Here is a 13,741-nt window from a genome sequence, read left to right as displayed (position 1 = left end):
CAAACTTGTGCGAGAGTCAGGGGAATTTAAGACACTTTTCAAGCCTAGAATTTCAGCCACTACCCAGAATTTGTTGTAACTTTTGGAATCCATTAAACACATGATGACAAGACTAATAGACTAAAACCTAACTCCAGGACTAGGCTTGAACATCCCCAACTGGGACTAACATTTGTTAAACACTTGGCATGAATGAAATCTACAGGTTTAAATAATAGATCTAAGCATAGGGGTCTCATACTTATCTGAGATTCACTATGAGGCATTGTTTCTTTATCACATTAGCTGCAGTTTCATCCATTAGGCCATAGATACATTTTTCATTCATATATAAGTAAAAAAGGATGCAAATTCGTACATATCCATTGTCATAATACATATTCATAACCAACATAATAACAACAAAAATGCCAATGATACAATAGCCATAGAATCCACATATAAACCAGTATAATACTCATGAGATAAAAAGGAGAAATGAACTCCTATTAATGATGCAAAAACCAACTCGGTATGAGACTAACATGTTCCACCCAAACGTAGAATGGCTGAGCCAAATCTCTCTTCAACCATTCACCCGCATGCCATATTGCAATCATGAATGTGAGATCTCATAAAGCACATCAATCAAAACCATCCAGGGATTCCATAGGCCATCCACCTCAACCCATCAAACAATTATTCCACCTCACAATTGGACATCACAAAACCATCACCAGGTTGGTTTCTACCCAAGCCTTCTAGGGCTCCAAGTCATTTCTTCCAACCCAGATTCCAAGACTAGTAACGCAACCCATGACTGTTACTGAGCTCCAGATCGTTTGTCCAACCAAGGCTCCAAGACTAGTAGCTCAACCCATACCTTATACAAGGCTCTAGAGCGTTTTTCCAACCAAGGCTCGAGGACTAGTAGCTCAACCCACTAAGGGCTCTAGAGTGTTTGTCCAACCAAGGCTCTAGGACTAGTAACTCAACCCAAGCTATCACAGGGCTCTAGAGTATTTGTCCAACCAAGGCTCCAAGACTAATAATTCAACCCAAGCCATTATAGGGCTTCCAGAGTGTTTTTCCTACCAAGGCTCTAGGAACTAATAACTCAACCCAAGCTAAACGAAACATGAGAACCAACCAGAAAAACAAAGAAATGAACCCACAACACCATGGCTATCTAGGAAATGACAAGGCTAGACAAATCCACTATCAATCCAAGAAATCCTCCATGCCCATGACATATCATAACCAAGAAACCACATGCATGTTCCATGCATGCCGAAACTAGTGAGGAAAACATACATGCATCTTCATACCTGCAAGAAAAACCCACTGTGGCTATTGATCCCATTGTCCTCTTGCACTTTCCTGCTCTTCCTTTGCCTTATTTCTCCAAAAATCCAAGTATGCCATAATCTCCAAGAGTGCTCCAAGAAAACTCTTAAGTGTCCAACAATATGAGAGAGAGAGAGAGAGAATAGAAGAGAGCTCCACCAAAACCTGTCAAAATCTTGCCAACTGATCCTCAAAAACCTTTTTACTAATGTGGCTTCTATTTTCTTCATTTTCCATTATTTTCCTTCAATTTCCTCCTCACATGCAACTTGTGATCTTTCATGTTCGTTTTCTCCTAATTTCCTTTATTTTCATAAATAAAATGCCAATTAATGCCTCGTGCCTTTCCAAAGCCTTTGCCATGCCTTTGCCATAGTCTTTGCCAATTTCCTTAGCCATAATAAACTGAAATGAACACCCACTAGGATGTTTTTCTCATCATTCAACTTGGAATATGTGTCCCATGACCATGGCCTTATACATTTTTACATGGATTTTTATCTAGGGCTACTACAGAACCTTCCCCCTGGGGGAACACCATCCTCGATGTTAGATTACACCTATAACCACCAAGAATGTTGAAAACAAAACATATTTCTCATGGAACTTTATAACATAGCTCGTTGCAGTATTTACAATGACCATCTGCTAAAACATGACAACCATACCGTTTACTGGAGCTTTATAACACAAATCATTATGGTATTTACAAAATAACTACACATACACATTGGCTTCACCCAACAGATATTCATACTGTGTATGGAGCTTTATAAATCCAGCTCGATGCAATATTTACAATAATACACACATATACACATATGCACATTTTCTCAACTACAAATAAAAGTATATGATGCCTGCATTTGCAACAAGGGAATTTAGAGGCTCACTCCTCCACCCTCAAAGTAATACCAAGATTCACCTACTTCCCAGGAAGTCCATAATCCACTGTCAAAGTCAAAGTTGCATCCAATGTCAAGTGCTACAATCCTACACCACATGTCCTCTCAGTGAATAATTACCTGCTCATTGTTCCATAAAACACTCCCAATGTCCATTTGATTCCTTCTGCCAATGCTAATGACTAAAAAAATACATCCCTGACCTTCCCTTCTCTGCTATAGAGTCCCTCGAGCAATCTGATCACCCCCTTCCATGCAGTCACTCATCTTCCAAGTTCCGTTGGCACCCCCATCCCGGGAAGTCCATCCCTTGAGAAGGTTTCCTCGCATCAGAAGGTCCAAAAACCAAGGCATATCCTTACCAACTGGTCATAGCATGCTCATGGAAATCAATGGACACTATTGGGTACCAATGTCCCATAATGGCCCTGCTCCTGAAGTACTTTACCAACATATTGTTTCCTATTCTAATTCCTTTTGTTGTTTCTAATTCTTGCCATCGATTTCAACCACCCAACCGGACATTTATGTGATTCCTGTACCAAGCACATAACTTCCATTGGATTGAAAATAAATTGAAATAACTTTAAATCATACCTCATTAGTGGCATATCAATAAGGAACACTTGCAATCCTGTTTACTTCCTGTCACCAGAAGTCAAACTAGAAACTTTGACCAAATAATCATGTATAAACATATCACATTAGGTTAGTTCAAAACATAACCATCATAGATCAAAATCATAAATCACATGCAATCATCATAAACTAGAATCATAGATCACAAGTAATCAACATAGACCAGAATAAAAAATCACATGCATAATAAAACTGGAATAAAATGTTGATACTAATCCTTTAATCAATATTTAGATTCCACTTTTGTCCTTATTCCATACGCACTCCGAATTGGTTACCACACCTGAAAAACACCTAGTGCCTTCTCCTCAACCATGTGCACATACACATAGTGTGCATCACACACATACAATCACACACGACATACAACACCATGAAATACATGGACCTACACCTGACTTACCACACATACACCTACACCCAGTGTGCAACATAATACATACATCTATACCCAATGTACAACACCACACAATACATGTACCTATACATGGCGTACAACACAACACAATACGCATGTCACGATAACATGACTACACAATGCACAAATATATTACCTCATGTACACAACAAAACATGTATGACATGCACATAATACCACATGTACAACTTGTACACAATACCACCTATACACAACACCACATGCATGACATGTACACAACACTGCATGTACACAACACCATATGCATGACATGTACGCAACACCACCTACACACAACACCATATGTACAACATGTACATGGCACCACATGCCCACAACATCACTTTTATAATCATGCACACAACACCACATATCCATCATGTGCATAGTACAATATGTACACAAAACCACATATCCATCATGTCCATAGTACAATATGTACACAACACTGCATATGTAACATGTACATAGCACCATCTATACCCAACACTGCATATGCAATATTCGCACAACACTATTTGTACCACCATGTGCATAATATTGCATAAACAACATGTACACACACTACATATACACAACACCTCATGCACCCAACATCACAGATGCAACATGTACAACATATACAACATATGCACAACAATAGTACCACACAACCAAAACCACACTATCTCTACCAAGCAATCTTGCTTTTGGTGTCTCTCTACCTTCCATGCTTATCCTAGCATGTCACAAATCACATTTTCTTCATTCCATTGATGTATCCTTCAACGTTACCTGTCATAACATGAACATATGCATAATACAAGCATACAATATCAATTCATATCCACATGATATTGACCTCATATATTTGTCATGACTACTCTTCCCACTTGATTCCCATAAGACCAAGAACCTCATCATGCCATTCACCTACATAAGCAATCATTCCTCCACAAGAATTATCCCTAACAACCCTGTTGGATAGTGACATAGATACATATACATAAACATTACCATAAAACAATCATGATCCTACCAGACAATGGCATACATACACACATATATATACATATAAACATTAGCCTTCAACAACCAAGATCCATGTTGACCTTGTTAGACACGACATACATACATACATACATGTATACATATATAAACATTAGCATAATCATGATCATAACATAATTACTAGATAGCATAAGGTCAAGGTTAAGAGGACTCCCTTTATTTGTGCATGCCATGCACAACATTAAGAGAAATTGTTCCCAACATAGCCAAGGCATCTAACACCTCAAACCCATTTAATTCACCTTTCCTGTTACATTTCTCATGATTATCTTGCCATCGTTCATTTACACCAATGGACCCAACCAATCCAACTCACTGCCATACTCTTTCCTTCAACTTCCCCTACACATGCATCGGGCTTCATCCAAGTCTTACCTTACCTGTCAAGTACCACACAACTCTCCCCGAGCTCCATTAACTTTCCTCCTATCCCAACCAATTCCCAAGAATCTCAAAAACCTAAAAGGATATACCAAGAAGAAATAAAGAAGAAAAGCATGGAAAACCAACAATAATACAACACCACAAACAAAGTGTCATGATCATGCACTAGACGCAAAAAAAACCACAATCAAGCACAACAAATCACAAAGACCAAAAACACAAGACTAGTAACAAATGCCATGACTCATTCCCCATGGTTCTCAGCGCTTCCAAGGGGAAGCTCAACCTGAGCCTTCTTTAAGATTACATGACAACCTCTCTTGCCATGCAACTCCCTGCATCACCCTACCATAAACACATAACTGATAATGCTTAAATAAACATAACAATACCCCAATTACCTTATCTTGTTGTGCCAAGCACATTTCCTTACAACTGAACACATCCATGCCATCTCTCAAGGGATATCAATTCCCTTGATAGATCCACCTGTAACTAGAGAATAGCTAATATATCTGTCAAATGCATGTTCATGAATATAAAATATATTCCCATAATGTCAAAAAAAGTTAAGGTTAAGAATACTTCCTACATGCAAAGCACTCATTCATTTGGAATTAGGGTTTCCAAACACAGCCAAAGGAATTATTTCACAATTCCTTTCTTTTACCTTTTTACCTTGTTGCAATTGAGGATTACTATGTACTATCACATCACCCAATTGTTAGTTATATAAACACATCAATTGTTACCTTGTCACACTAATACCAGGCATGTTTCTTGCAACTGGTTACACATGTCAACCACATGTTCGAGATATCAAGACAATCATATCTATCAACTTGAAATCAAACTTTACCAAGACTAATAATCATGTCATATTCCATAGTCAACTTATAGTCGTTAGGCATAATTCTACAACTATCACCTACTTACACTCAAGTACATATCAACTATCTCAAAACATATGTGTGAGTAAAACCATCATAAAACAAGATCATTTCTTGATGTCACCTTATAGACACATAATCATATCATGTGATTAGTCAAACATTCAACAATAGATATATGACATAATAGACACCAACACTCAAACACCAAATATATGACATAATTAGACATTCAAGCACAAAGTAGATGACATAATAAAGCTCATACCTTGATGTATCTCAAGGGATTCTATCTTTCTTGCACAATCAATCTAGTTTAGCATGATATAAATTCACAACGCATCAACTCAAACATAAATAAGATCATGATATCCATAATATTCACTAAATATCATGTTCACATCATAAACTCATAAACAATTGTCATCCATACATAATTATCACATCTGCACAGTTATTCTAGATTAGTATGACATAATATCACGACATATTAACTCATACCTGAATGTCATAACCCTAACCATTTGCATAGACTAATCCAAATTAGTATGATACATATAACATAAAGATATTAATGTAATAACCCTAATCATCAAGTTACTAGCATATAGCAACAAGTTATATATCATGCTCATCAATCAACCTATAACCTAATCATCAAGATAACTATCATATAACAACAAGAAGTTAACCTATAACATACTCATCAACAAGATAAAACATAATAATCAAGTTATCTAACATAAAACAACAATAGAAATGAATATAACCACATGTTACTATCATTCATGACTATCCAACACATGTGCATATGACTACACTATTCAAATAGAATCTATCATGTATGTAACCATACCATCAATAGAATTAAATGAATACACATAACCATAATGCATATAACATACCTTAATCTACATACCTACATGCCCAACATACAAACATGTATGATGACATGCTTTTGCCTCGAGGTCCAATGTTGCAACTTCACTTTAATGATCCTCCTGCTCTATCTCAACCAACACATCAACATCATAACATACCAATAACATCATGATGACCTAATTGAATATAATGACCTCATAACCAACAACCTTCACCATGAAAATGTATGCATAACAACATATAAACACTGACATGCATAAAAAATTCATATACAACCATACACTCATGAGGACACACCCCACAACAATACCATCAAACTTCACATGACGACATCACTACAACCATGATAAACACCATGCAAAGGAAACAAGAACATGGAATACAAGCATAAGAAACACATGCAACTGAGATGAATGCATGAACAACACACAACCCATCTAGTTCGAGGGGTGAACCATGCTCTGATACCACTCTGTAACACCCTCTTCCCACATCTACCTAAGTAACCAACCAACCAATGTAAACATGTGATGAGAAGTTACTATGATATTATTCCACCTCCCAAGTCACATTAAGGAAGTGGAACCGATGGAAACACACCATACAGACCTTCAACATTATCAATAGGACTCCTAAGAACCATCCCAACCTTTATACTAACTAGCCCCTATGTCCTACTAAGTTTTTAAGCTATTAAGCCTATGGACACTCCCATGCTATGGGCATGCCAACATCCATAGAGCTCTGGATGCTCCCACAAGCCTGCATGCCTGTGTCCAGGGACTATTTCCAATAGACCTGTGTCAAAGTCCAGGGAATTTAAGGCATTTTTTAAGCCTAGAATTCTAGCCACCGCCTATAACTTGTTGTAACTTCCAGAATCGATTAAACACATGATGACAAGACTAATACACCAAAAACTAACTTCAAGGACTAGGCCTGACCATCCCCAACTGGGGACTGACATTTTGTTAAACACTTGGCATGAATGAAATCTACATGTTTAAATAATAGATCTAAGCATATGAGTCTCATACTTATCTTAGATTCACTATGAGGCATTGTTTCCTTATCAGTTTAGCTGCAGTTTCATCCATTAGGCCATAGATACATTATTCATTCATATACAAGTAAAAATAAGATGGGAGCCATATATAGCCATTGTCATAATAAATATCCATAACCATCATAATAACAACAAAAATACCAAGGATACAATAGCCATAGAATCCACATATAAACCAGTATAATACTCATGAGATAACAAGGGGAAATAACCTCATATTATTGATGCAAAAGACAACTTGGTATGGGACTACCACGTTCCACCCAATCGTAGAATGGTTGAGCCAATTCTCTCTTAGGCCATTCACCCCCATGCCATATTCCAAGCATGAATGTGGTATCTCATAAAACACATCAATTAAAACCATCCAGGGCTTCCAGAAGCCATCCACCTCAACCCATCAAACAGTGATTCCACCTCACGGCCATACATCACAAAACTATCACCAGATTGGTCTCTACCCAAGCCTTCACAAGCTCCAGAGTGTTTGTTTCAACCCGACTTCTAGGACTAGTAATGCAACCTATAGCTGTTACTAGGCTCCAAAGAATTTTTCCAACCAAGGCTCCAGGACTAGTAACTCAACCCACAACTTATACATGGCTCCAGAGTGTTTTTCCGAACAAGGCTCCAAGACTAGTAACTCAACCCACTAAGGGATCCAAAGCATTTGTCCAACCAATGCTCCAAGACTAGTAACTCAACCTAAGTTTTTACAGGGTTCTAGAGCATTTTTCCAACCAAAGCTCCAGGACTAATAACTCAAGCCGATATGTTACAAGGCTTCCAGTGCGTTTTTCGAACCAAGGGTCCAAGAACTAATAACTCAACCCAAGCTAAAGGAAACATGAGAACCAACCAAAATAAAAAAGAAATGAACCCACAACACCATGGCTATCCAGGAAATGGCAAAGCTAGACAAATCCATTGTTAATCTAGGAAATCCTCCATGCCCAAGACATATCATAACCAAGAAACCACATGCATGTGCCATGCATGCTGAAACTAGTGAAGAAAACATACATGCAACTCGGTACATGTTAGTGTGAAAATCCTTGGAAGGAAATTTAAATAAATAATGATTTATTTAAATATTCCTAAGGGATTTAGTCAAATATGACAAGGAATAATTATTTAAATAATGATTTAATAATTATTTGTAGATAAAATTATATAAATAATGATTTATCTAATTATTCTCATGGGGTTTTTTTTATTAAATCAAAAAATAACTTAATAAAGGCGGTTTACTAAATTATTTTTTACAGCGAAAGCGATTTTACTTTGGTAAAATTAAATCTACATGGTGTATTTCGATCCACCTAGTGAGAAATGACTAGGTGATCATTTTTTGGTGATAACAAATTGCCGCCACACGTATGAGTGTTAGGAGAAAATTGTATGACCAAAATACGTTGTAGATTACACTTCCACAGGGCACCAAAAGGGGAGTTAAAGAGAGAGAGCACTGAAGCAAGTCAAGGACGGAAAAATAATGGAGGGGGCAAGACCTACTAAACTGATAGAAGTCTCCTTTAATGTGGTAGTACATGATCTCAAATGAGGCAGGTGAGGCATAACCATACCGACTGAGATAATTGCATACAAATAATAATGATGAGCCCAAGAATGTGGGACTGAGCTACAAAGTACATGATACATGATACACTGGCATCAATGGGCCAGAAAATAATACAATGGATCCCATATAAATAATGCACCTAGAAAATACATAGGCCAAGACTGAATACAATAACATCTAAGTACATGAGATATAATTCCACTCAAACTGACATGGGGAGGGGGGATGACAACCAAGAAAGCCCTGTTGAATAGGAAAGGGTTCTCAAGATCTCAATGAATCATCTAGAGGAGACATGCATGTTGTTGGCGCTGCACGCAGCGGGAACCAAACCCATCAAATATGCAAAACTACATCAGAGATTGGATCAACATATATGGTCATCTGAGTATGTGGGGGGCTACTAGAAGGGCCACCCCCTCATGAGGTCTGAACATCTCACACAGACCCAAGAATCACTGGGAAAATCATTAGGATCACCAAACCGTCAAGTGCATGAATCTCAATTGTGCGATAAGGAGTTGATGTCAAGCACATGAGAAAAAACCAATTCAAAGGGAAATAATGAGTCCCTTTCCTAATCTGAGGCATAAAAAAAGGATGGAAGCTAGAACCAAGGTACACCACCCTCCACACAACTCTTTTGGAATAAATGTGCTAAGGTATAAAGAAGAGAACCCGCTAGACTTAAGGCAATGAAGAATCCTTAATAAAGGCATGAGGGAATATAGTATAGTGACTAATGGACCGACACCAGGGATAATTATGGAAGGAAACAAAGTGGATGGTGAACTGACTACTTCCTTTTTCAGATCATAAATAAAAAGTGGTTAACCTAGCAACAACTTACTCGATTCTGGAAGGGATAGTCGATGACTAAAACAGGGGTTCGACAAAGAGAGAGAAAAATGACTAGAGGCAAAATATGAGTGAAATAAGAGAAATGTGACATGACGATGAACGAAACACTATAACGAGACTCAAATGGGGACTCAGAACAGACTCCATAAGCACAAGGGTGACACATCTCAGATGCTCTAAACAAGGGTGACTCGATGATGCTGCCACATGGGAGAGGCCTAGTGGGGACCATGAAAACATGAGTAAATGATGGTTACTCATGACAAAAATCGACACATGAGTCAACCAATGAAAAGGTAAACTGGTACCAGAGTATGGATGGCTCAGATGAAGAAATTCAGTTTTAAGAGGCAGAAAAGTGAGACCTCGTGGAAAAAATGGCTTCTGAGTGAAGTGTAAAATTACTAAAAATAAATAGATACCCATTATATCAAATGGTGAGAGCTTTCCAATGGTGTTGACGGTTTGTCAAACGAAGCTACGATTTGGTCGCAATGGGCGACAGAAAAAACTAGGGTTTTCCTATAAAAGGGCTTTTTGCCTCCAAATCCAATTCATTTGCATAGTGAGATGTGGAGAATTTGGAGAGGAGGAGAGGACCCTAAATCTTGTGGGGATCGTAGCAAACAAACCCACCACTTGAATTAGGATCTGTAAGTTAGAGGTAGGTGGCCTAACCATACTCATCATTTTTAGTGGTTTACATTTTCTGATTAAGGCTTTAACTGCCTACTGGGGACCCCTGCTCATCCTCATCGTCGCAGCGCACTTTTTGGGGCCTGATCTATGATCTAGAGCATAGAAATGGGGCCCATAAGTGTTCTTAACATATTTTTGAAGGAAAAAACTGCGCTTTGGAATAAGAAGATGGGCAGGACTGGAGGCCTGCTAAGGCTGAAGCTTAGTTCTGTCATGAATTTATTTTGTACTCTTGACTGAAAAAATAATGATGTTGTGCACAGATGGAAAATTTAAATATATTATGGCAAGAACGAGAGTTTGAAGCCCTCCGTGTTGAGATTCAGGGGAATCAAGCAATGAGAGGGATGTTCGAATGATATTGTGTGTTGAAGTTCTTAGAGAACCCTTTGATGAGGGCTAGTGAGCCCTTGTTGTCGAGGATAGTGAGTCACTGGGACACAGATTAGGAGACCTTTGTAGTACAAGGGCATAGGATCGAGCTCATGATCTAGGACATATATTTTCTGGAAGGACTCCCCCCCTTGGGGGTGGCATGGGAGATACATCAAGTGTTGCCTCATTGGAGGCATATTGATGAGTTTTCTGAGCATCATTGTGTATGGGGTAGCCGTGCAAAGGGCACGACCATCTGATTTGATGATTTGGAGAGGCTTGATACACGAGCTATAGCCACAATAGTGTTATGGAACTATGGTAGCCATGCCTTCCACCATATCACTAGAGGGCAGATGATGCTGGTGGAGAGTGTTTTGGGAGGGACCTACTATGGGTGGGCCCAAATGTTGTTGTCATCATTGAAACGACAGTTGACATTATGCAGACAGGGGACCAATGATAGTTGTTCATTTGGGACAGTTTTATGCTCACTCTTCTTTGAGAAGATCCCCACTATACGACCTCTTATTTAGATTCATGATGGGGGCCCACAAGAGCCCAGGATGCGCTGCTGGGGGCAGCTACTAAGACAAGGAGGTGGAGGGGGAGTCAGATGAGTGTTCCGACCTAAGTTTTTCGCTCATTGGGACCAGATGCCACTATACATAGATGACTATCCATACAGTGGCATGAACTATCAGGGGGATCTTGACTTACCACTTCCACCAGGATGAGCATGGGGCCCAGATGGTAAGTGAAAGTTGCTATATATTTGGTGCATTTATAGTTTAAGAAATATGTGTATGTGGTATTGATTTCTAAATTTTGTGGTATGAAAATATAGCACCAGTGAGGCCAGCTGGATATGCAGGACGAACCACAACGCTTGGGGTTGCAGATCAGGGGGGACCTCATTATGACAGAGACCAAACAATGGTGCTCTACTGGAGGATCTCTGACGTAGATGCGACATATTACTGATCGGGGTGACAGATCACAGATGGAATGAGCTAGAAGATCTGTATACATATGAGTGTATGGGTCTTCCCCCAGAGTGGTGAGGAATCATGCGGTGCATGGCAATGGCTAGTCAGGGCATACGAGATCTATAGGCTAGGGGAATGGAGTCGTTGGCTCAGGAATCTCCAGATGATAGTGATTAGGCATAGGGACATGTGGGTCCCCATTTTTGTTTTATGATAACATGCTAGTGAGCATGTTGGATGTATTAGAGTAGTGGACTCAAAACACTGTATGATGATACATATTTATGATTATGCATCTTTTTTGTGTGATGATTGTGGTTCACCATTTGTTTATGGATGTCTTCTTACATGTGATAAATGCCAATTTAGAATGTTATTTGCAATGGTATCTACATAGTGATTTTGGGCTCTAGGCACATGATTGAATGAAATGGATTCAAATTCACGCATCAAAAGCTTAACTCATAGATATTTTCTAAATAGGACAGGATTATGCACATGATAAACGCCATTCAATTGCATGACAAGTAGAAAGGAATCTAGACAAACATGAAGGTGAAGGATGTGATGGTCAAGGGAATCGGCTAACAAACCTATCACAACATCATATTCAGCCTAGTTATTGGTGGTAGATCCAATGCAAACATCATTGGAGTGGACTAACGAATGCAAGGGGGTGAAAATGGCCCAAGCTGCCAAGGCAAGATTCCTGGTGAAGCAACTTGCACCATTAGCAAAACCGATATAAGGTGTGGATGATGGATCCATCTAAAATATGCAAGAAGACAATGTGTAAGAATGTGGGGGATGAAATCTACCTAAATGAAAGAAGAAAGACAATCATACATGCATTTTGATAGGAAATGATATGGGTAAAATTTCTTTAGGTAGAGTGCATTTCGAGGATTGGGAAGGATTTCTCCTTCTAGATCCTCTAATGGGTGTGCCCCCTTTCCCAAATATTGAATGTCAATGTAATGGCCACAAGGTGGATGTGGTTCGATTTTGTGCGTTCGAGGTAAGGGGTGGTTAAACCAATTGACTTCACCATGAATGACGTCTTTGGACTCCATAATGTATTGGTCATGGGTCTGCTGCAAAAGGAAATACGCACGATGGTGCATATCATCCCAAGGGTAATTATGGGTGATCATAGAATCCATGATGTCTTCATCAGAATGCAAAATGGGTGGGCTGGAGGAAGAAATAACACATGATGGTGAAGAGCTACCTGGAGCCTCTTCATGAGAGACAAGGTTCACATACACATCATCAAAGGTGGGAGACATATGAATAGTAGATGGAATATCTACCGATGTTGAGATCAGTGTGTTTGTTAAAGAAGGTTCAAGAGGATCATAAAAGGAGACATCAAGGGATTTCCTAGGTATCGATCTCATGAATGACGACAAGTAGAGAATAGGAGCAAAACTATCTGTCATCTCGACATCAGGGGGAGGGATCACAATGGGTGTTGTAGAGACCTCCTATTCTAGTGTAGGAGTGGGACCAAAATCCGTAGGTAAAGGAGAAGTGGACTCATTACGAGCAACCTCTAATTCATGAAGCACTTGAAGTGTATCGCGAAAATCTTCGAGATAGGGACAATGATGGGAATAGTGGCCATAGTTATCACACAAAGCGCAAGGGTGGTTTGTGCATAAGGATCAGATCT

This window comes from Pinus tabuliformis, chromosome 2_1 (assembly GCF_031772625.1).
Source record: "Pinus tabuliformis cultivar Carrire ecotype Pingquan chromosome 2_1, CPIR1, whole genome shotgun sequence".
NCBI lineage: Eukaryota > Viridiplantae > Streptophyta > Pinopsida > Pinales > Pinaceae > Pinus > Pinus tabuliformis.
Note: the sequence above shows the minus strand (reverse complement) of the source record.